We start from the raw sequence: 25879 nt of genomic DNA, 5'->3' as shown, positions 1-25879 counted from the left end.
TTTAACAAGGGGGGCAATCACTTTTTCACACAGGGCCATGATGGTTTGGATTTTTTTTCACCTTTAATAATAAACACCTTCATTTACATATTGCATTTTGTGTTTACTTGTGTTGTCCTTGACTATTGTTTAAATTGGTTTGATGTTCCGAAACACTTAAGTGTGACAAACATGCAAAGGAACAGGAAATGAGGAAGGGGGCAAACACTTTTTCACACCACTGTATATGATCATATAGTGTAGATCAGTGATTCTATACCCTGTCCTCAAGTACCCCCAACAGGCCATGTTTTGGGAATTTCCCTTAGATAAAATAGCTGTCCATAATACCAAGCCATTGACTGATTTAAAGCACCTGTGCAAGATAAAGGAAAACCTGCAGACACGGCCCATTGTGGGTACTTGAGGACAGGGTTAAGAACCACTGGTGTAAATGATAGAGAACTACATTTTGCAACTCACTCAGTAAGGCAGTTAAAGGCATACAGTTGCAAACAAAATCTCATAATGTACACTTATACCCTGTACACACGGTCGGACTTTCCGACGGAAAATGTGCGATCAGACTGTGTTGTCGGAAATTCCAATTGTGTGTGGGCTCCATCTGACTTTTTTCCGTCTGAATTTCTGACACACAAAGTTTGAGATCTGGATCTAAAATTTTCCGACAACAAAATCCGATAGTTTAAATTACGATCGTGTGTAGACAATTCCGATGCACAAAGTGCCGCGCATGCTCAGAATAGATTACGAGACAAAAGCTATTGGCTACTGGCCTCTTTATAGCCCCGTCGTACGTATTGTACTCCACCTTGTTCTGAACGACCGGATTTTCCCGACAACTTTGTGTGACCGTGCGTATGCAAGACAAGTTTGGCCCAAAATCCATCGGAAAAAGTCAGACGGATTTTGTCGTCGGAGTGTCCGACCGTGTGTACAGGGCATAAGTGTTACACCAAACACAAAAAGAGCAAATAACACACATTTATTAGAGATGAAACAAACATCAAACCTTTTTCCACATGGCATAGATATAAATAATAAACCTGCATTGCACTGTTCAAAAAGCCACGTTGGTCAGTGGCAGGCCAGGACTGGGACAAAAACAGGCCGGGGCATTCCGGGCCAAGCAGCAAATTCCTCCAGGGTGTGGAGGGTAGGCGTCCTGCAATGGGACACCCACGGATCCGGTCCCCTACACTGCAATGCAAACTCCACCAACTGCCCCCACTGACAGACCCCCGCCACCCACTGCCCTTACCCCCACTCAAACTACCACCCCCTCCCAACACTGACAAGTCCCCTTCCCCAACCACCACACAGACCTTTGCCACCCAACTATTGACTCCCAAATCCCCCAAATACAACCCCCTCCCTCCACTGACAAACCCCCAACCTCCCCTCACCCGATCCTAATGCTACAGCCATTGTGAAATCCTGAATCCCCCGTGTATCCCCACTTTTAATATTAATGACTCAAGACTGTGTCCCCACTCAGCTGTCAAGGTGCCCAAGTTTGTGTCGTGCCTGTGTCCCCGCCGACCATTAGGAATGTAAAGAGTTCAGTTACCTTATTGGGTGCCGCTCAGTGCTCAGCTTGAACCCGGCTCATTCGCAGTTCCTGCAGAGGACACAGATATTCACCGCTACAGTGGTAGAGAAGACACAGGCATGGCCACAAAGCACACAACAGCCCTCATCCAGACCGTGGCCACCACCCATCTCCTGCCATGCAGCCTGGTCGCCCACAGGCCGCTCCTTCCAGGACAGGCAGCCCTGGCCCACGGGGAAAATTCCTGGTGTGTCCTATGGCCAGTATGGGCCTGGTCAGTGGCGTAACATGTAAGGGTGGAGCTTAGTGATGCCACTTCCAGTCTGGAGTCTGAAGCCAGAAGTCTTAGTTCTATGCTAGTAGTAGAGCTGGAAAACGTTTTATGTGAATGCAATGTAAAAATCTATTTATTCTAATAAAAAATACTGCACTATCTGGGGCTTCCTTCTTTGTCCCTTCATGAGCTGCATAGAGGTGATGCCGGGTTCTTAAAAGGCCATCCCCTGAAATTAGAAAGAGGACCTGTCTCCACCATCACCCCTTAAAAGCTGTGGATGAATGGATGCTTTTTCTGTGCCTGCCGGTGGTGGAGCATGGATTTTTCATTCACTTATTTGAAGAATATTACAAAAAAAAAAAAAAAACTGTTTATTCACAATAAACATTTTTACATATATTGGTGGTGGACTTTTTTCAGTGTAGGGTGGAGCCCAAATGTAATGGCGTATTTATGCCTTTGTATTTGTTTGTAGTGCATTATGCTTGTTTTATGTTACAGATGTATAATTATATGTTTATTATGTGAGGGTGATGTGTACATTTCAATTTTGAAGCACAAAATTTAATTGAATGCATGATTGTTAAGGAATTAAAGGATTATTGAGCAGATCAACACAGGTAAGGTTTGACTTGAAGGATCTATCCTTTCTCTACTAAGGTTATGGATTGCAGCTTGGCATGTCCAGTACCACTTTGTTTTAAATCAACAAAGTAAACAACAATAAAAAAAGGCACAAACATACATAAAAATAAAAAGATAAATACATTAAACTAATTTAAATGTCCCAAAATATTCTCTAGACTAGACAGAAGAGTAGATTTGTTTTTGATTTTTTTTTTTTACCTGTGCCGTGCATTAAGTGAAATTGAGAGTTTCCTCAGCAAAATCAATATGCATGCAATTATCATTAATTAATCACAACCTATTAAATGGTACAAACATGAGATTTTGCATATACAAATAATGGAAAATTATAATGATCCCATTTTGAAAAAAAAAAAATCCACCAAGCTTTATATATCAAATGATGATGCTCAATAACCAACCTGCACAAACCCTCTTTCATGTCTGTAGATTGCAATCCTGTTGCCATACACATACAGTTTGACCAGTCCAACAAAGGAGACGTTACTGTTTCCTCTGTTTTCATTTTTTGCCTCGATTGCGAACGGAATTAAACCATCCTCCAGGCTGGTGCTTTTGGAGATACTATAATCACAATTGCCTTCAAAGTCATATTGGAATCCATCAAAGGTCCTGTAATGGGGGTCACCCAATGCCCAACAGTATGAACCCAATCCTGGTACACATTTCTCTTCCCCGTTAACTACCTGGCAGACTTCATTGGCATTGCACACTTTTGTGTTACACTGAGAAAACGCAACCCCTGAAAAAAAAAAAAAAATAGTTGATCTTTTAAATTTCTGAGAAAATAATGCAGAATTTTGAGATAATATCACAGAATTTGGAGGGTCGGGTTTATTTTATTATGTCCAGAGGACATACCCTAATTTACACTATCCTGGGTACATCTGTACTTCCATGTGGGAAGGTTATACATTCCAAAAATGAGCATTATATTCATTAAAATGAAATTAAGATACAATAGATATTAAATATGATATATATGTGATGTATATCTTCTTTTAAAGTCGTATGTGAACCTGAACCTTTTGAATTAGGCATGTTTGGTGTCTAACTGATGGGTATCTTCTTATAGATTAGTGCAACCAATTTTAGGAAGGTATCCTCAACTACAGTAAGAAGTATGGCGAATGTAAGAAACTTACCTCTGTATATTTTATCTGTAGGTCAGTATAGGAAAAAAGCCCAGCATCATAGATTTGTCTTCCTATAAAGCACACTGCACTATTTTAGATGTGGCTATTTATGGCAGGGTCTTAAAAAAAATCTATTGAAGACCATTGTAAGTAAAGTTTCTGATATTGCTGCGTTCCTTATAGCTTCGTCTTTGGTTTGTCAAATGTATCTTTAACTGGACTATGTTTGGTCAAATGTGTCACCTTCTCTGGCTGCCTACCATAGACATGAGATTTACATTTTGAATTTTAATATTTGGGAAAGAAAGAAAGAAAGAAAGAAAGAAAGAAAGAAAGAAAGAAAGAAAGAGAAAGAAAGAAAGAAAGAAAGAAAGAAAGAAAGAAAGAAAGAAAGAAAGAAAAAAAAAAAATAAAGAAAGAAAGAAAGAAAGAAAGAAAGAAAGAGAAAGAAAGAAAGAAAAAAAGAAAAAAAAGAAAAAGAAAGAATTATGTTAATTGCATCAGCTTGAAACACGTGAAAAGTAGACATGGGCGCGCTGAAATATTTTGTTTCGGAAGTTCAGTTTTGTCCGAAAAATTAATTTATTTAGTTACTCCCGAAATTTGTTTTTATTTATTTAGTTTTATTAAAAAATGCATTCATACGAAAATCCGAAATAATAAATGTCAAATCTGTCAATTGAAGGCTTATGGTGTCTGTCAGATGTTCTAAGAAGATTCGATGAAGCAGCTAAACTGTACGCCGCCGCAATCGTACATTTCCAGGTCGAATGCTCAGTCCACAAGCTATAGTAGAATTCTAATGTTGTTTGACTAGTAATAATTATTATTACTAGTCAAACAACATTAGAATTATTCTATAGCCTATGCGCAAAGCATTTCACCGTAAATGTCCGTTTGCATTTTAGCTGCTTCGTCAAATCTTCAAGTGAAAATAAGTTGGCTGTATGTGTTTACTTAAGCTCTAGCTATTTTACTGCTCCTCCTCTTTGGTTACAATCAGCCAATAACATTCAACGTCATCATCCTTTTACTTCCCCCATCCATTCCAGCAGCGACCACTAACAATTCTTTTACTATTGTCTCTATAATGTCGAATCTTTTCTCTCTATGTCGAATAATCTTGGACTAATAGAGTTAGGTTAAGCACATTCGACCACAGATCACTATTGTCACCGTCGAACTGTTGTCACAACTATATGAAAATAAAATGGATACGAAAATAAAGCATTTTTTTTATTTTGGATCTTTCAGATTTCGGATTCTGCACGTTCGTTATCGCTTTGTTAAAACGAACATGAAAATCCCCGAAATTCGGATTAAAAAAGGATTTGGACGATAATGAATGTATATGTCTAATGCGAAGTGTTGGTTTGAATTTTAGAGAAGGGTAGCTAGATAATTGTGCAGATATTTATCTATTTAGCTATTTTTGATTTTCCATTTCACTGACAGCAGGTTGTGGATTTGGGAACGAAAGAAAGAAAGAAAGAAAGAAAGAAAGAAAGAAAGAAAGAAAGAAAGAAAAATAAAGAATTATTTTTAATTGCAACATTTTGAAACACACACGAGAAGTGCTGGCTTGAATTTTCAAGAAGAGTAGTTATATAATTGTGCAGATATTTTTCTATTTATATATTTTTCATTTTACATTTCACTGACAACAGATTGTGTATTTGGGAAAGAAAGTGAAAAAAGAAAAGAAAGAAAGCAAGAGAAAAGAGAGAAAAAAAGAAAGAAAGGAAAATAAAGAATTATTTAATTGCAATAGTTTGAAACACACGAGAAGTCCTGGCTTGATTTTTAGGGAAGAGTAATTGTGCAGATATGTATATATTTATAATTTTCCATTTCACTGACAGGAGGTTTTGGATGAAAGAGAAAGAAAGAAAGAAAGGAAGAAAGAAAGAAAGAAAGAAAGAAAGAAAGAAAGAAAGAAAGAAAGAAAGAAAGAAAGAAAGAAAGAAAGAAAGAAAAAGAAAGAATTATTTTAATTGCAACATTTTGAAACACATGAGAAGTGCTGGCTTGAATTTTCGAGAAGAGTAGTTATATAATTGGGCAGATATTTATCTATTTATATATTTTTCATTTTTTATTTCACTGACAGCAGGTTGTGGATTTTGGAAACAAAGTAAAGAAGAAAAGAAACAAAAGAAAACAAAAGAAAAGAGAAGAGACGAGAAGAAAGAAAGAAAGAAAGAAAGAAAGAAAGAACGAACGAAAGAAAGAAAGAAAGAAAGAAAGAAAGAAAGAAAGAAAGAAAGAAAGAAAAAAGAAAGAAAGAAAAAAGGAGAAATTATTTTTTATTTGCAACATTTTGAAACACACAAGTACTGGCTTGAATTTTAGAGAAAAGTAGTTGTATAATTCTGCAGAAATTTATCTATTTATCAATTTTTCATTTTCCATTTTACTAACAGCAGGTTGTGGATTTTGGAAAGAAAAGAAAGAAGAAAAGAAAGGAAAGAAAAAGAAAGAAAGAATTATTTTAATTGCAACATTTTGAAACACAGGAGGAGTGCTGGCTTGAATTTTAGAGAAGAGTAGCTATATAATTGGGAAGATCTTTATCTATTTATATATTTTTGATTTTCCATTTCACCAATACCAGGTTGTGCATTTTGGAAAGAAAGTAGAGAGGAAAAGAAACAAAAGAAAAGAGAAGAGATGAGAAGAGAAGAGAAGAAAGAAAGAAAGAAAGAAAGAAAGAAAGAAAGAAAGAAAGAAAGAAAGAAAGAAAGAAAGAAAGAAAGAAAGAAAGAAAGAGAAATAATTATTTTTTATTTAAATTGCAACATTTTGAAACACACGAGAAGCGCTGGCTTAAATTTTAGAAAAGAATAGTTATATAATTGTGCGGAAATGTATCTATTTTATATTTTTGATTTTCCATTTCAATAACAGCCAGTTGTGGATTTTCGAAAGAAAGGAAAGAGGAAAAGAAAAGAAAAGGAAAGAAAGAAGAAGAAGAAAGAAAGAAAACAGAAGAGAAGAGAAGAAAAAGAGAAGAGCAGAATGAAAGAAAGCCAGAGAGGGAGAGAGAGAGAGAGAAAGAAAGAAAGAAAGAAAGAAAGAAAGAAAGAAAGAAAGAAAGAAAGAACGAAAGAAAGAAAGAGAAATAATTATTTTAATTACAACATCTTGAATAAGAATGAGCTTGATGTTCGGGTGCCTTTGATCGATCATGGCTCAGAGTGACTCGGAGCGTCCGTGTGTAGTGTTGTTGGTGTGGACAGAGAGATAGCGTGATATAGATTAAGCAGACAGGTTATTCAGTTAGTGGCAGTGTATTTGATATATATACAGTCAGTTTAGTATATATATACACACAGGTAAATATATACACTATGCATTTAGCATAGACTATATATTCGGTGTTTATGCTATATTCAGTCAGTGTAGGCAGTGTATTAATATGTATATACAGTCTTATATATATATATTTTTTTTTTTAATTGAAACACATAAGAAGTGCTGGCTTGATTTTTAGAGAAGGGTAGTTATATAATTCTGCAGGTATTTATCTATTTTTAATTTTCCATTTCACTGACAGCAGGTTGTGGATTTTGGAAAGAAAGGAAAGAAGAAAAGTATAGAAATGAAAGAAAATAAAAGAAGAGAAGAAAGAAAGAAAGAGAGAAAAATAATTAAGTGCAACAGTTTGAAACACACAAGAAGTGCTGGCTTGAATTTTTCGAGAAGAATAGTTATATAATTGTGCAGATATTTATCTATTTATCTATTTTTCATTTTCCATTTCACTGACAGCGGGTTCTGATTTTTGGAAAAAAAGGCAAAAAAAAAAAAAAGAAAAGAAAGAAAGAAAGAAAAAAGAAAAAGAAAGAATTATTATAAATGCAACATTTTGAAACACATGAGAAGTGCTGGCTTGAATTTTTGAGAAGAATAGTTATATAATTGTGCAGCTATATATCTATTTATATATTTTTGATTTTTCGTTTCACTGACAGCAGGTTCTGATTCTTGGAAAAAAAGGCAAAAAAAGAAAAGAAAGAAAGAAAAAAGAGAAAAAGAAAGAATTATTTTAAATGCAAAATTTTGAAACACATGAGAAGTGCTGGCTTGAATTTTCGAGAAGAGTAGTTATATAATTGGGCAGATATTTATCTATTTATCTATTTATCATTTTTCATTTCACTGACAGCGGGTTCTGATTTTTGGAAAAAAAGGCAAAAAAAAAAAAAAGAAAAGAAAGAAAGAAAGAAAAAAGAAAAAGAAAGAATTATTTTAAATGCAACATTTTGAAACACATGAGAAGTGCTGGCTTGAATTTTTGAGAAGAATAGTTATATAATTGTGCAGCTATATATCTATTTATATATTTTTGATTTTTCGTTTCACTGACAGCAGGTTCTGATTTTTGGAAAAAAAGGCAAAAAAAGAAAAGAAAGAAAGAAAAAAGAGAAAAAGAAATAATTATTTTAAATGCAAAATTTTGAAACACATGAGAAGTGCTGGCTTGAATTTTCGAGAAGAGTAGTTATATAATTGGGCAGATATTTATCTATTTATATATTTATCATTTTTCATTTCACTGACAGCGGGTTCTGATTTTTGGAAAAAAAGGCAAAAAAAAAAAAAGAAAAGAAAGAAAGAAAAAAGAAAAAGAAAAAAAAAAAAAGAAAGAATTATTTTAAATGCAACATTTTGAAACACATGAGAAGTGCTGGCTTGAATTTTCGAGAAGAGTAGTTATATAATTGGGCAGATATTTATCTATTTATAAATTTTTGATTTTCCATTTCACTGACAGCAGGTTGTGGATTTGGGAAAGAAGAAAGGAATTTTTTACATCATATTCTATCTTCATTGATTCTAGTAGGACCTGTATACTGAAAGTACATATTTTTATTGCAAGAGCCGTGGCTACCCCCTTTAATCATTATACAAAATAATGGAAACATGTTAACAGCTCAAGAAATACATTGTAACTAACATAATACAATGCTTTCAAATGGAGTCTTTTATAAGGTGTAAGGACATCCGAGTCAATGAGATCTTCCAGTTTTTGGATGCAGTGGTAAGGTGTCCTTGTGGATACTCGTCACTGCAATCTATGTGGGCATCCAATCTGTTCTATAGAGCAAACTGGGAAGGTGCCATCATGGCTCCACACTTGTAAGGGCTGAACAAAAGCATTAAATAAAACCGTATCCTCGGGTATGATGCCATGCACCATTATCTAAGGGAAAGTCATAAAACAATATTGGTCTTGCCCTAAACATTTGATGAGAATATTGTTTTTCTTCTTATTTTCTCTTCTAAATTGCAGTAGAAAATGATGGCTGTATGCAATTTTACAAAAATACTGAAAATAACATACGAGGAAGCAGCTTCTGGTTGTGTACACGTTTTTTTTTTGTTCTTTTCAATATTTCTGTATGTTGGCTCCTGTGATTACACCCACCCTAATGCCCTGTAAGATTTTCCGACAACAAAGTCCATGTTTTTTTTTTTTTTTCCGATGAATGTTGGCTCAAACTTGTCTTGCATACACACAGTCACAAAAATCTTGTCTTAAATTCCGAATATCAAGAATGTTCTGACGTACAACGCGTGTGCGACGAGCCGAGAAAATTTAAGTTCAATAGCCAATGCGGCTCTTCTACTTGATTCTGATCATGCGTGGAATTTTGTGCGTCGGAATCGTGTACACGCGATCGGAATTTTCCAGATCTCAAATTTTGTGTGTCGGAAATTTCCGATAGAAAATGTCCGATGGAGCCTACACACGGTCGGAATTTCCAACAACAAGCTCCCATCGAACATTTTCCATTGGAAAATCTGATTGTGTGTACTACGGGGGCATTAGTCTAATGCCCCGTACACACGATCAGATTTTCCGTCAACAAATGTTAGATGTGAGCTTGTTGGCACAAAGTCCAACTGTGTGTACGCTCCATCGAACATTTGTTGTCGGACTTTCCCCCCCAACAAATGTTGGGCTAGCATGCTCTCAAATTTTCCCGCCAACAGATGTCTGCTGTTGGACTGATGTTGGATTTGGATGTTGGATCGTGTGTACACAAGTCCATCGGACAAAAGTCCACAGTACAAACACTCATGCTCGGAATCACACATCACTATTGAACTTCCTTTTTATTGGCTCGCCGTACGTCTTGTGCGTCGCTACATTCGTAATTGTTGGCCAACATTTGTGTGACCGTGTGTATGCAAGACAACTTGGAGCCAACAACCTTCGAAAAACAAAAATCCACCGTTTTGTTGTCGGAAAGTCCGATCGCGTGTGTACGGGGCATTAGGGTTAATGTACACGGGACGTTTTACAACCTCTTCTGAACTATTTAACTTGACAGACAGTAGCCGACATTTAAAAACGTCCATATTGCCGCAGTTACAAATGCCGCGCTTAGTCGCACTTGCGCTTGGAGGTGTTTTTTTTTTTAAATAGTCAAAAATTTAAAACGGCCAAACGCGAGTTACCACGTTTACAAGCTGTTTGGCGTTTCAAATGCCTCTGAACATCCATTCTGAAGGCATTTTTTTTTTGATTTCCAAAAAATGCTTCTAAACTCAACTGCCTGGAAATGACTATAAATGACCCCATGTTGATGTACTGATAAGATAACAGAGGAGAGTTCCGGGGCAGCTGAAAAAAAACGCCCCAACTGCTCCTAAAAAGTTTGTTTACCAGCCGCAGTGTACATAAAGCCTAAATATTAGGACAGCACCTCCTCGATACTAATGCCCTGTGTACACACGGTAGTACTTTCCAATGGAAAATGTGCGATCGGATCTTGTTGTCAGAAAATCCGATCCTGTGTGGGGGCTCCATCTGACTTTTTCCGTCTGAATTTCCGACACACAAAGTTTGAGAGCGGGATCTAAAATTTTCCGACAACAAAATCTGGTTGCTTAAATTCCGATCGTGTGTAGACAATTCAGATATACAAAGTGCCGCGCATGCTCAGAATAAATTACGAGACGAAAGCTGTTGGCTACTGGCCTCTTTATAGTCCCATCATACGCATTGTACGTCAACGCGTTCTAGACGATGGGATTTTCCGGGAACTTTGTGCGACCGTGTGTATGTGAGACAAGACATCCGATGGATTTTGCAGTCGGAAATGTCCGACCGTTTGTACAGGGCATAATACTTTTCCTCTGTTTTTCTTTAAAGTGGTTGTAAACCCTTACAAACCACTTTGACCTACAGGTAAGTAAGCCTAGATTAAGGCTGAACTGTAGGTCCAAGAAATATCTCCTAAACCTACACGGATTATCAGATATTTACCTGAAGACAGCCACCACTGTCTACGGCGCAGGCGCACTGGGTAACCCGCAGATCGCGGCGATATGCTGCGAGTGTCGGCTCCCGAGCGCATGCGCGGGAGTGACATCATCACTGCTCTGGCGAATCACAGCACCGGAGCAGCGATACCCACAAAGAAGATGGACGCTCGGAACTACAGGGGACAGCGGTAACTTCGCTGGCTCCTGTGTCAGGTAAGTGACACACAATGGACTACTAAGCGATGCGATGCGATGCGATGCATAGTAGTCCATTATGCTTTACCTTTGCAGAGAATCAAAGAGGAAGTAACACCCATCAGGGTTTACTTCCTCTTTAAGTACAATATTAGCAAACCTTTTATAATGGAGAAAAAAAAGATTCTGCTTACCAACCAAGCAAGATAATATCACGAACAACTGAAATTTGAGTGTGCCAGACATGTCTGCAAATAAACCAATAAATAAATGTACATAGATTATAGAAAGAATATATATATATATATATATAAAAAGTAATAAAATAAATAAAAGTAAAATAAAAATAAAAAATAGATTTAGAGATAGATAGATAGATAGATAGATAGATAGATAGATAGATAGATAGATAGATAGATAGATAGATAGATAGATAGATAGATACATAATATCAGACAGACATAATACATACCAGCATTCTAATGTCTACCCCTATTAATAATAAATACTTACTAGAAGCTAGCACTTCTTCTGTTAGCCTAATTTCACCTTTATATAGATTGCATAAACAATAGTGGCAGGTTGGCAGCCTGTGATTGGACAGTGACTCCAGCCAAGAAGGTGTGGTTATGCTTTGTTTTTATGCTGATAAAAAACAATGAAGACAAAAATTATATATATATATATATATATATATATATATATATATATATATATATATATATATATATATATATATATATATATATATATAAAATTAATAATAAATAATAATTATAAAAATTATAAAATAATTATAATTAAAAAAATATATAACATTTTACAGAAAGGGTGAAAAATATGAATAAGAGAAAAATAAATTGTTTTTAAATAAAACTGTATGTTGCAGTACGAACAGGAATCAACAAACAAAGCCCCACTGACACCAATGATGGGGATATATCCCTTCAACTGACACCAACAATGGGGCACTATTTCTCTCCTTACTACCAATGATGAGGCACTATTCCTCCTCCCACTGACACTAATGATTGGGGAACAATTCCTCCCAATGACACCAACAATGAATTGTTAGTCTGATACTGATAATGAGGCACCATTCCTCCAACTGACACCAATATTGGAGCATAATTATTACTATTAATGCCAACAGTGGTATATAACTACTACCACTGACACCAATGATGGGGCACTATTCCTCCCACTGACACCAATGATGGGGCACTATTCCTCCCACTGACACCAATGATGGGGCACTATTCCTCCCACTGATACCGATGATGGGTCACTATTTATCTCCTTACTACCACTGACACCAATGATTGGGTACTATTCCTCCCACTGACACCAATGATGGGGATATATCCCTTCAACTGACACCAACAATGGGGCACTATTTCTCTCCTTACTACCAATGACGAGGCACTATTCCTCCCACTGATACCAATGATAGGGGAACAATTCCTCCCAATGACACCAACAATTATTATTCTGATACTGATAATGAGGCACCATTCCTCCCACTGACACCAATATTGGAGTATAATTATTACCATTAATGCCAACAGTGGTATATAATTACTACCACTGACACCAATGATGGGCACTATTCCTCCCACTGATACCGATGATGGGTCACTATTCCTCCCACTGATACCAATAATGAGGCCCTATTCCTCCCACTGATACCGATGATGGGGCGATAGTCCTCCCACTGACACCAATGATGGGGATATATCCCTTCAACTGACACCAACAATGGGGCACTATTTCTCTCCTTACTACCAATGATTTAATTTCTTCATCAATTTAGGCCAATATGTATTCTGATACATGTTTTTGGTAAAAGAAAAAAAAATCCCAATAAGCGTATATTAATTGGTTTGCGCAAAAGTTACCGTGTCTAGAAACTATGGGATATACCGTATTTATGGAATTGTTATTTATTTACTTTTTTTTTACTAGTAATGGCGGCGGTCAGTGACTTATAGTAGGACTGCGATATTGCGGCGGACAAGTTGGACACCTAACTGACACCTTTGACACTTTTTGGGGACACCTGCAATATGGCTGCAATAGGAAAATGTTACATTTTCCTATGGCAGCGAGCGTGAGAAAGAAGCGACAATGTCGTCTCCCTAATAGAACCGGCATTGGTTCCCCTCCAGGGGCATACCAGGCCCTTAGGTCTGGTATGGATTTTAAGGGGAACCCCCTACGCCTAAAAAACGGCGTTGGGGCCCCACAAAATACATACTAGACCCTTATCCGAGCACACAGCCCAGCCGGTCAGGAAAGGGGGTGGGGACGAGCGAGCGCCCCCCTCCTCCTGAACTGTACCAGGCCGTATGACCTCAACATGGGGGGTGGGTGCTTTGGGGAAGGTGGGCGCCCTGCGCCCCCCCCACCCCAAAGCACCTTGTCCCCGTGTTGATGATGACAAGGGCCTCTTCCCGACAACCCTGGCTGTTGGTTGTCGGGGTCTGCGGACAGGGGGGCTTATCGAAATCCAGGAGCCCCCTTTTAATAAGGGGCCCCCCAGATTCTTGTCCCTCACCCTATGTGAATGAGTATGGGGTACATTGTACCCCTACCCTTTCACCTGGGGAAAAAAGTGTCAATAAAAAAACACACTGCACAGGTTTCCAAAGCAATTTATTAGGCAGCTCCGGGGGCCTTCTTCTGACTTCAGGGGTCTTCTTCCAACTCCTTTGTGCTCTCCGGTTCTTCTCCGCACTCTCTGGTTCTTCTCCATGCTCTCCGGCCTCCTCTCCCGCTCTCCGGACTCTTCTCCCGCTCTCTGGTTCTTCTGCCGGCTGTTCCGCTATCTTCTTTCAGCTCTTTTGCTAGCGGTGGCCCGGTCTTCTGCATCCTTCTGTCCTCTTCTTCCAATGTTGACACAATGCTGTCTCCCGCTGTAATGCCGTGTGAGCGGTGCGCGAACACTTATACATGCATGGGGCGTGATCACCCGGTGATGTCACACGGTGACCCCTCCCCTTATGATGTCACAGACCCGGGGCAGATCCCCCACCAGTGTGAACCCGGCCTCAATGTCAGCAATGCTTGTCGCTCATTGGGAAAGGAGAAAACCAATTTTCCTTTCCCGATGTGAGCCAGCTCCGTGCTGGCTCCCATGACGAGGCTCGCAGGGTGTTAATCTCGCCGATAAAAGCGACGAGATTGACACAATATCGCTGTCACCTACTGTAATTTTAATGAGAGAGCGCCCCCCCCTCCTGAACCGTACCAGGCCACATGCCCTCAACATTGGGAGGTTGCTTTGGGGTAGCCCCCCAAAGCACCTTGTCTCCATGTTGATGAGGAGAAGGGCCTCATCCCCACAACCCTTGCCCGGTGGTTGTGGGGGTCTGCGGGAGGGGAGCTTATCGGAATCTGAAAGCCCCCTGTAACAAGGGGACCCCCAGATCCCGGCCTCCCCGTGTGAATTGGTAATGAGGTACAAATGTACCCCTACCATTTCACAAAAAAAAAAGTTTCAAAAATGTTAAAAAAGACAATAGCTTGTTTTTGACAATTCCTTTATTAATCTTCTTTCCCCACTTCTTCTTCCATCTTCTTCTTGTCTTCCTTAGGTGTTCACTCACCTGCAGCAGCTGAGGTCTTGAATGTGGATCACATGTCTAGGCTCCGGTACTGGTGCGTTTCATCACCCCTGACTTGTTCTAAGGAGTACCCCTTGGATGAAACATTGGGGTTGATTTAGAAGGGATTGTATTTGACTGGCTTTATATTTTAGGATATGAGCACCTTACATTGTTACTTGGTTTACATGTATCAAGTGTTTCACTTGAGTTCACACTGCAGCTCTTGTTTCTTTTTTTCAATCTATATCAGGAAATCACGAGAGCAGAAATTGCTTTATAATTTTTTTTTTAGTGTGCAAATGAACAGGAATAATAAAACTTTCATATTTGTTTTAAAATGCATTGTTCAGAGCTGAACAATCAGCAGAACTGTGTCAGACTAAGGTCACCTATCACAGATCTCTTACTCTGTATTTGTTTAGCTTTCACCTGATCCGAATGTATTTTGGTAGAACATCTGAATTTCATAAATAACCGGTAACGTCCCGTATGCACGATTGGACTATCCGGCGGAGGTCCTCCAGACGTTCCGAACGAGTAGACTTGCCCACACACGACCACGCACGAACGGACTTCTCCAGCGGACTAGGTCTGGCGGACAATCCGCCGGACTTTTTTGCGGCTGTCCGCCGGACTTTTCAAATGAGCGGACTTGCCCACACATGGACTAAAGTCCATTCATTTTGAACGTGACTTCAGGTACGACGGGACTAGAGAAGGAAATCAATGTCGCCACCCCCATCGGCGAGATTGACACCTTGTGAGCCCCGTCACCTGGTATGGGTTTTTAAGGGTAACCCCTATGCTGAAAAACGGCATGGGGGTCCCCCCAAAGTCCATACCAGACCCTTATCTGAGTATGCAGCCCGGCCGGTCAGGAAAGGGGGTGGGGATACGCATTCACACGGGGGGGGGGGGTGTGTTATCTAGTGGCCCCCTTGTTAAAGGGGCTTTCAGATTTCGACAAGCCCCCCCACCCGCAGATCCCTGGTAGGTTCAGGGGGGGCACTTGCTCGTCCGTCCGTCCCTTTCCTGACCTGCTAGGCTGCATACCTAGATACGGGTCTGGTATAGATAGATAGATAGATAGATAGATAGATAGATAGATAGATAGATAGATAGATAGATAGATAGATAGATAGCTAGAAAGATAGGATATTGGAAGATATATCGATAGTAGATATAGTAGATATATAGATAGATAGATTATATATATATGAATAATTTAATAAATATATATTGTTTTCATGTGACAACACTGAAGAAATGACACTTGTCTACAATGTAAAGTAGTGAGTGTACAGCTTGTATAACAGTGTAAATTTCCTGTCCCCTCAAAATAACTCAACACACAGCCATTAATGTCTAAACCGCTGGCAACAAAAGTCAGTACACCCCTAAGTGAAAATGTCCAAATTGGCCCCAATTAGCCATTTTCCCTCCCCCGGTGTCATGTGACTCGTTAGTGTTACAAGGTCTAAGGTGTGAATGGGGAGCAGGTGTGTTAAATGTGGTGTTATCGCTCTCACTCTCTCTCATACTGGTCACTGGAAGTTCAACATGGCGCCTCATGGCAAAGAACTCTCTGAGGATCTGAAAAAAAAGAATTGTTGCTCTACATAAAGATGGCCTAGGCTATAAGAAGATTGCCCAGACCCTGAAACTGAGCCGCAGCATGGTGGCCAAGACCATACAGCGGTATAACAGGACAGGTTCCACTCAGAACAGGCCTCGCCATGGTCCACCAGAGAAGTTGAGGTCACGTGCTCAGCGTCATATCCAGAGGTTATCTTTGGGAAATAGACGTATGAGGACTTCCAGCATTGCTTGAAGGGGTATATTTACAAAAATCTGAGGGGTGTACTTACTATTTATTTATATATATTTATATAATTGATTGCAGTAATTACACAGTGAAAACATTTTGTATCCCTCTCCACAGTTTGCATCAAATTCTTGACAGCAGCTGGCAGGATCCATCAAGTATTAATCACTGAACGATTGTTCTTGTTGTCAGAGTATGGTGACCTGTCCTGTACCATAATGACACCGGTATAAGAGAACAAAGCCTGGATTTCTTATATGCAAATTGTTTTCCATATTCCAGATCAGCAAACGGTCTAATGGAGGTACCATCTGTACTTGAGGAATAGCTGAAAGGAGCTTCAGGAGACATCTTATGCCGCGTACACACGACCGGACTTTCCGGCAGACTAGGTCCGGCGATCTTCCCGACGGACTTTCAGCGGACTTCCGAGAGACTTTCCGAATGAACGGACTTGGACACGCACAATCACACCAAAGTCCGACCTGACCGTGATGACGTACGACCGGACTAGAATAAGGAAGTTCATAGCCAGTAGCCAATAGCTGCCCTAGCGTCGTTTTTCGTCCGTCGGATTAGCATACACACGAGCGGATTTTTTCTACTTTTTCGGACTCAAGTCCGTCGGAAAGATTTGAAACATATTCCAAATCTAAAGTCTGTCTGATTTTTCGACAGAAAAGGTCCGATGAAGCCCACACACGCGATCGAATTGTCTGACGGATTCGTCCCGTCGGACCTTTGCCGTCAAAGAGTCCGGCCGTGTGTACGCGGCATTAGGTATCAATTTACTGTTTTTTTTAAAAAATTCATTAACCAGTTCCCGACCGGCGCACGCCGATGTACGTCGGCAGAATGGCAGGGGCAGGCGTATTGGCTTACAGGTACGTCCATTTTAATATGCTGTCCTGCCACCGCTTGCTGGTCGGGACCCCCGTGAGTCCGGTCGCGAGTCCCGCGGACTTGATCGGCGCGGGGATACCCGCGATCGTCTCACGGGGTGGCTGAATGGGGAGATGCCATTGTAAACAGCATCTCCCCGTTCTGCCTAGCAACAAGTGATGCTGATCTCTGCTCCATGTGATTGGAGCAGAGATCAGTGTTCACTAACACAAAGCCCAGCCCCCCCACAGTTAGCCACCCCTGGTTAACCCCTTCACTGCGAGTGTCATTTACACAGGAATCAGTGCATTTGTACAGCACTGATTGCTATATAAATGACAATGGTCCCAAAAATTTGCCAAACATGTCCGATGTGTCCGCCATAATGTCGCAGTCACAATAAAAATCGCTGATCGCCACCATTACTAGTAAAAAAAAAATATTAATAAAAATGCCATACAACTATCCCCTATTTTGTAAACGCTATAACTTTTGTGCAAACCAATCAATAATCGCTAAATAATCGCTTATTGCGATTTTTTTTTTTACCAAAAATATGTGGAAGAATACGTATCGGCCTAAACTGAGGGAAAAAAATGTTTTTTATATATTTTTGGATGATATTTATTATAACAAAAATTATGTGTTTTTTTTCAAAATTGTCGCTCTATTTTTGTTTATAGCGCAAAAAATAAAAACCGCAGGGGTGATCAAATACCACCAAAAGAAAGCTCTATTTGTGGGGAAAAAAGGACGTCAATTTTGTTTGGGAGCCATGTCGCACGACCGCCTAATTGTCAGTTAAAGCGACACAGAGCCGAATCGCAAAAAGTGGTCTGGTCTTAAGCCAGCAAAATGGTCCGGGGGCTGAAAGTGGTTAAAGTGTATTTATTTTTTTTTTTTTAAAACTGCATTTGAAAGAACGCTGTGTGAAGTGTTACATAAAATATTGCAACAATTACCATTTTATTTTGTAGCTAACAGTAGCGGCTAGTGCTCCATTCTTTTGGGGGGGGGGATGCCCCACCAGATCCGAACTTACCCCATCCAGGTCACGGATGGCTTTGACGCCTTCCCCAGCTTCTCATCCCGGCCCATCCTGTCTTAAGACCCGCTTCCTGCCCTGATTGGCCAGGAGGAAAAAGCAGGAGGGCATTAGCGAATGTTGAATGTCGAAAAAGCTTGTAGAAATCTTTGCATATGGCGCCCCGCGTGGGGATTTCGGGGGGGGGGGGGTCGGTGGTGCCCCTGCGCCCCTTATGGACCGACCGCCGCTGCTAGCAAAAAAAATACTGATTTCAACTTTTAACTAGTCGCCGTCCACCCCACCGTCAAATGACAGCGGGGCGGTGCGGCTCTCGTTCTGGGACGGCGTCCCAGAACAGGAGCTCTCTCGCCCCCTTGGGGATGCGCCCTTGGGGACACGCCGCACGGCGATTGCAGACGCGCCGTGCTGCTAGGACACAGCGGGACCCCAATCTCTGCAAAGAACCGTGCCCATGGCTCTTTAACCATGTGATCGGCTGTGTCCAATCGCAGCCGGTCACATGTAAACACAGTGATGTCGGTAATCGGCGCTCCTCGCCTCACGCTGACAGAGTGTGTGGCAAGGCAGAGCCAATCAGCGGCATCTCCTTGCAGGAGGACATCTACACAGGAAAGAAATTTACTCCGTGTATTGCCGCCCTCAGTCTTTTTTCTCCGAAACGAATACTTTCCTGCTGATCTTTTATTTTTATTTTATTTTTCTATTTAATTAACTATTTATAATTATACTTTTTTTTTATTTTGTTTTTGTCTTGCTTGTTAATATGTTTACATATTTAACATATATTTTCCATTTCCCATCTTAAAAAGAGCGACATGAAAAAAAAAATTACTTTTTATTTCATTTATAAATAATATTGCAATGTTTTCACCACAATCATAACTATAGTGTCATTTTCTAACCACTTAAGGACCGCCCCACATGCATATACTGCGGCAGGGCGGCCCTTAAGTGCAAGATCACGTACCGGTCCGTGATTTCTTTCTTCGAGTCTCTGCACCGCGTGCTGCCCAAAGACCGCCCCCCCCCCCTCGCTGTGATTGGACACAGAAGGAGCTGAAACCAGCCGCTCATTCCCGAAGCAGACAGAACGGAGGTCTGCCTATGTAAACAAGGCAGATCGCCATTCTGTCAGAGGGGAGGATGGAGATCTTGTGGTTCTGCTTAGCAGGAACACGGATCTCTGTCTTCCCCCCAGCCAAAGCACCTGCCCCACACAGTTAGAAAGCACTCCGAAGTAGCACATTCAACCCTTTGATTGCCCCTGGCGTTAACCCCTTCCCTGCCAGTGACATCAGTACAGTAACAGTGCATTTTATTTTTAGCACTGATCACTGTATTGGTGTCACCAGACAAAAAAGTGTCACTTATGCCCCGTACACACGATCGAAAATTTGGCCAGCAAAAGACCGATGAGAGCTTTTGGGTTAAATTCCGACCGTGTGTACGGTCCATCGGACTTTTGCTGGCCGAATTCCAGCCAGCAAAAGATTGAGAGCAGGTTCTCAATTTTTCGGTCGGAAAAAGTTTCCGATCGGAAGTTCCGATCGTCTGTAGCAATTCCGATGCGCAAAATTGCTGCGCCTGCTCGGAAACAATTCGACGCATGCTTGGAAAGCATTGAACTTCATTTCCTCGGCTTGTCGCAGTGTTGTACGTTACCACTTTCTTGACGGGCGAAAGTTCGGTGAACTTCCGTTGTGACCGCGCGTATGCAAGCCAAGCTTGAGCGGAATTCCGTCGGATAAACCCGTCCAAGATTTTTCCGACGGGAAATCCGCCGTGTGTACGCGGCATAAGTGTCAGATTTGTCCCCCGCAATGTCGCAGTTCCGCTAAAAAAATGCTGATCGCCGCTATTACTAGCAAAAAAAAAAAAAAAGTTAATTAATCTATCCCATAGTTTGCCAACTTTTGCGTAAACCAATCAATATACGCTTATTGGGATTTATTTTTATTTTTTTTTACCAAAAGCATGTAGAAGAATACATAGTGGCCTACATTGATGAAGAATATTGATTTTTTTTTTTTTTATTGGAAATATGTTTTATAGCAGAAAGTAAAAAAAATTGTCCATTTTTTTTTTCAAAATTGTCCATTTTTTTTTTTTAAGACCAGAATCTTGGAATACCCCTAGTAGTGGACTTTTAAGGCACATACAGTAAATATCAAATTTTAAAGATAGAAAAAAGTTGTTTTTTTATTGAAAAGATTAAGAAGATGCATAAAACAAGGAATGGATAAATACACTGATAATCTGTACATAGATATTATCAGTGTATTTATGCATTCCTTGTTTTATGTATTTTCTTAATCTTTTCAATAAAAAAAAAAACTTTTTTGTATAAAAAATGTATACATTTTTTAATAAAATTTATAAATTTTATCAAATTTAAAAAATGTGATATTTACTGTACGTGCCGTAAAAGTCCACCACTAGGGGTAGTCCAAGATTCTGGTCTATAACTTTGGATGTGGCACACAAAATTGTAAAATGATTGCCTCCCACGCGTTTTTTATTTTATTTATTTTTTTATAGCGCAAAAAATAAAAACCGCAGGGGTGATCAAATACCACCAAAAGAAAGCTCTATTTTTGGGAAAAAATGGACATCGATTTTATTTAAGTACAGTGTCGCGCGACCGCGCAATTGTCAGTTAAAGCAACGCAGTGCCATATTGCAAAAAATAAATAAAAAATTTGTCGCCACTGCTAAGGGTTGTGGAAAAAAACAATATTTTTGCAAGACAATATCATAAAAAGAAAAGAAAGCCATGTTTATCCGTAAAAAATAAATAAATAAATAAATAAACTTAAAAAAGTTTTTAACTTAAAAAAAAACTTTAAAAAAACTTAAAAAACTTAAAAAAAAATTAAACCAAAAAAAAGTTACCTCTTATGCCATGTACACACGATAGGAATTTCGGCCAGCAAAAAAAAAAACGATGGGAGCTTTTCATCGGAAAAAATGCGACCCGTGCGTATGCACCAATCGGAATTTAGCTGTCCGAATTCCCGCCAGCAAAAATTTGAGAGCAGGTTCTTAATTTTTCCAGACAGAAAAAAAGTTTCTATCGGAAATTCCGATCGTCTGTAGCAATTCCGACGCGCAAAATTCCTGCGCTTGCTCGGAAACAATTCGACGCATGCTCGGAAAGCATTGAACTTGATTTTTTTTTTTCTCGGCTTGACGTAGAGTTGTACGTCGCCGCGTTCTTAACAAGCGGAATTTGGCATGACCGTGTGTAGGCAAGACAGCTTGAGCGGAAATTCCGTCGGGGGGAAAACCATCAGAGCTTTTTCCGACCATAATTTCCTATCGCGTGTTCGCGGCATCAGTCCTGGCTGCAGAAGGGTTAGCTCATTTAATGAAAAAAAAAAAATGGCAGTTGGCCAACCTGATCTGCACTGTGAAGAGAAATCCGTGAGGATAAAAATTGCGAGCGATGTCGCCACCTTCTGGCCCTAAGAATATTAGCATCTCCTTGGATTGAAGAAACCAGCCCGGCAACGTATCGCCAGATAATATTATTTATTACAGTCTGCAAACATGTTTTATTGCCCAATCAAACTGCACCTTTTTTTCAGCTACTTGTCCTTTGCAAACAGAACTTCCGGCAATTTAATTTTTTTGCCTTGCAGGGGGCTGTGCCCGCGCTACGTAGGTTAACTGCTTATTTTGTTTGAGGGGAGAAGAGACTTATTTCATAGCTCCCAACTGTCCCTGATTTCGAGGGACTGTTCCTGATTTGGAGCAATGTCCCTCTGTCCCTCATTCCTCCTCATTTGTCCCTCATTTTGGTCTATATAGATGTATATAAAATGCACTTTTTATCTATCAAAAAGTGTTTCCCAACGCTAAACCTTCCATCCGATTTCTAAATTGTTCTATTTTTAAATGTAAAAAGCCAATATAAAGAATAGTAGTGTTAAAAAAAAAAAACATTTGTGCGTTTAACCAATCTTGTTTTTTTGTACAATTCTCCTTTAAGGGGGTGTGGCCTGGGGGTGTGTCCTATGCCTGCCTACTTTTGCTGATAGGTGTCCCTCGTCCACATCTGAAAAAGTTGTGAGGTGTGTTATTTGACCTGCCAATCCTTCCCGCGGAAGGCTGGTCCGGCACGCCCGCACCCCATCGGTCTCGAAGATAGACTATTCCTGAGGACGGCATGCTCTGAGCACGCTCCATAAACAGGAACAGTCCACCAATTGACCATGGGGGAGTGGCGCCATATATTTTTTTTTTTTGGAGGAGGATTGTCGGATCAGATGAGTATGAAATTTGTGCTCACCCCTAGAAAAAAAAAGAGCAGCTGCCCCATGCGGTGCAGGCACAGCCCCAGTGCATGGGGAAAAAAAAACGTTTGGAATTAGACTTTAAAAATGACCAATTGTGGTATATGACAAGAAGAAACCGCGAATTAACCACTTCCCGACCAGCGCACGACGATGTACGTCGACAGAATGGCACGGGCAGGCATATTGGCGTACAGGTACGTCCAATATTCGATGCCGCCCTGCCATCGGGAGCGCGCCGCCGGCGGCGCGCTCCCGCGCTGGTCGGGAGCCCCGTGAGTCCAGTCGCGGGACCCGCGGACTCGATCGCCGCGGGCATCCCCGCGATCGTCTCACGGAGCGGCCGAATGGAGGAAATGCTGTATAAACAACATTTCTCCATTCTGCCTAGCAACTAGTGACGCTGATCTCTGCTCCATGTGATTGGAGCAGAGATCAGTGTTCACTAAATGAAAGCCCAACCCCCCCATAGTTAGTAACACACCCCTAGGAACACTTAACCCCTACACTGCCACCCACTGGTTAACCCCTTCACTGCCAGTGTCATTTACACAGGAATCACTGCATTTATATAGCAGTGATTACTGTATAAATGACAATGGTCCCAAAAATGTGTCAAAAATGTCCGATGTGTCCGCCATAATGTCGCAGTCACAATAAAAATCGCTGATCGCCGCCATTACTAGTAAAAAAAAAAATTATAAAAAATTATTAATAAAAATGCTATAAAACTATCCCTATTTTGTAAACGCTATAACTTTTGCGCAAACCAATCAATAATCGCTTATTGCGATTTTTTTTACCAAAAATATGTAGAAGAATACGTATCGGCCTAAACTGAGGGAAAAAAATGTTTTTTTTATATATTTTTGGGGGATATTTATTATAACAAAAAGTAAAAAATAATGTGTTTTTTTCAAAATTGTCGCTCTATTTTTGTTTATAGCGCAAAAAATAAAAACCGCAGGGGTGATCAAATATCACCAAAAGAAAGCTCTATTTGTGGGAAAAAAAGGACGTCAATTTTGTTTGGGAGCCACATCGCACGACCGCGCAATTGTCAGTTAAAGCGACGCAGTGCCGAATCGCAAAAAGTGGTCTGGTCTTTGACCAGCAAAATGGTCCGGTCTGCAAGTGGTTAAAGGGGAGTTCCACCCAAAAATGGAACTTCCGCTTTTCCGGTTCTTCCTCCCCTCTCCGGAGTCACATTCGGCACATTTCAGGGGTAAGGGGGGAGCAGATACCTGTCTAATGCCACGTACACACGAGCGGACTTTTCAACATCCAAAGTCCGACGGACTGAGTCCGTCAGACTATTCGATCGTGTGTGGGCTGCAACGGACTTTAGCTTCGCAAAAGTCTGACGGACTTTAAAAATGAAGCATGCTTCAAATTTTCCCGACGGAACTCCGCCGGACCCGGTCCCCTTCGAAAAATCCGCTCGTGTGTATGCTACTACGACGGACTAAAACCGACGCTAGGGCAGCTATTGGCTACTGGCTATGAACTTCCTTATTCGAGTCGGGTCTTACGTCATCACGTTCGAATCCGTCGGAGTTTAGTGTGATCGTGTGTGGCCAAGTCCGTTCGGCCGAAAAGTCTGTCAGAACTCCGTCGGAACTCCGGCAGAACTCCGGCGGAACTCCTTTGGAAGTCTGTCGGACATAAGTCCTCTCGTGTGTACGGGGCTTAATACAGGTATTTAACTCCCACTTCTGGGCATAGATACCCGAGCCACCCGCTGGTATCTATGCCACTTTCCCCCCCTACTGCTGTCTTCTGGGATACACACGGGTCCCAGAACACAGCAGGGATCAACGAGATAGAGCAGCGCGAGTCGGGCATGTGCAGTAGGGAACCGGTAAGTGAAGCCGCAAGGCTTCACTTCCTGATTCCCTTACCGAGGATGGCGGCGGCAGCACCCGAGGGCCGAGGGACAGATCGGCTTCGGGCGCCCTGGACAGCTAGGCGTCCTTATTTTAAAAGTCAGCAGCTGCAGTATTTGTAGCTGCTGACTTTTAAAAAAAAATGTAAAAATAATCGGTGGAACTCCGCTTTCAGTTTTATCCTCACTTCCTGATAATTATGGAGAAAGAGAGGACTATAGAAGCGAAACGTGTTGCTTTAATATGCCGTATAGGAGATACTCATATGCACTAAACGGATGCCTCCGTACATGATATATACCACAATTGAGAAAGAGAGGACTATGGAAATTTGAAAAATTGGACTTTGTAGGCACACGCGCGTAAATAAAGATAATTGAAGTTTGTTTGTTTTTTTTCGATAAAGTTAAAAAGCACAATAATGCCAACACATATTAAAAAAAGGAACATAATAATAGTAATCAACCCCAGGGACTCAAACAATAACTCCAAGATGTATATTAATCCAGATTGGTGCAAAAAAGGAAGGAAGGATTAACCAGTTGCAGCATCCAATGGAAGTAAAGTGCGTGGAGTGGTTGAGTCACAATATGAGGTCACGCAAAGAATTCGCTCTACGTGTTACGCGCACAGCTGCGCTTCTTCAGGGGCTCGTAGATCCAATGAATATGTCAGAAAAACATCAAATAAGTAAATCATAATATTCAAACAGATGAAAAGAAAAATAATAACCGTATTAAAACACGCACTTTTTCCCCCTAAAAATCAGGGGGAAATCATGGGCATGTGTTATACGCCGATCCCCGCTGTCTGTGAGGGGGAAAAAGAGCAAGCGCCGCCAAAAAAGACTGAGCGCCGTCGAAAAAGACAGTGATAAGGCTGCATTGATGGGCATTTCAATGTAAGTTTATTTCCTTAAACTTCCCTCCTAAACTTGGAGTGCGTGTTATACGCCGATAAATATGGTATAAACAATGACAAAGCTACTTTGATAGAGTCCAGCAAGGTAGAAGGCCAAAATCCAGTGACCACTAGGGGGCAGGAGACAACCTCCCCCCCCCATGGGGACACATCTATATTGATAGGGGAGCCCTGGAAATGAACAAACCCATGGGCCTACATGCGTAAAGAATCTTTAAATATAATATGTTAATTATACTATGAAAGAAATGTTACATACTTACGTAGTAAAAACTGTTTCTAAATACGTATTTATAAACTGTTTTTACTATGTAAGTATGTGTAATTT

This window comes from Lithobates pipiens, unplaced genomic scaffold (genome assembly GCF_037356315.1).
Source record: "Lithobates pipiens isolate NorthernLeopardFrog02 unplaced genomic scaffold, aLitPip1_a1.2 Scaffold_27, whole genome shotgun sequence".
Lineage (NCBI taxonomy): Eukaryota > Metazoa > Chordata > Amphibia > Anura > Ranidae > Lithobates > Lithobates pipiens.
Note: the sequence above shows the minus strand (reverse complement) of the source record.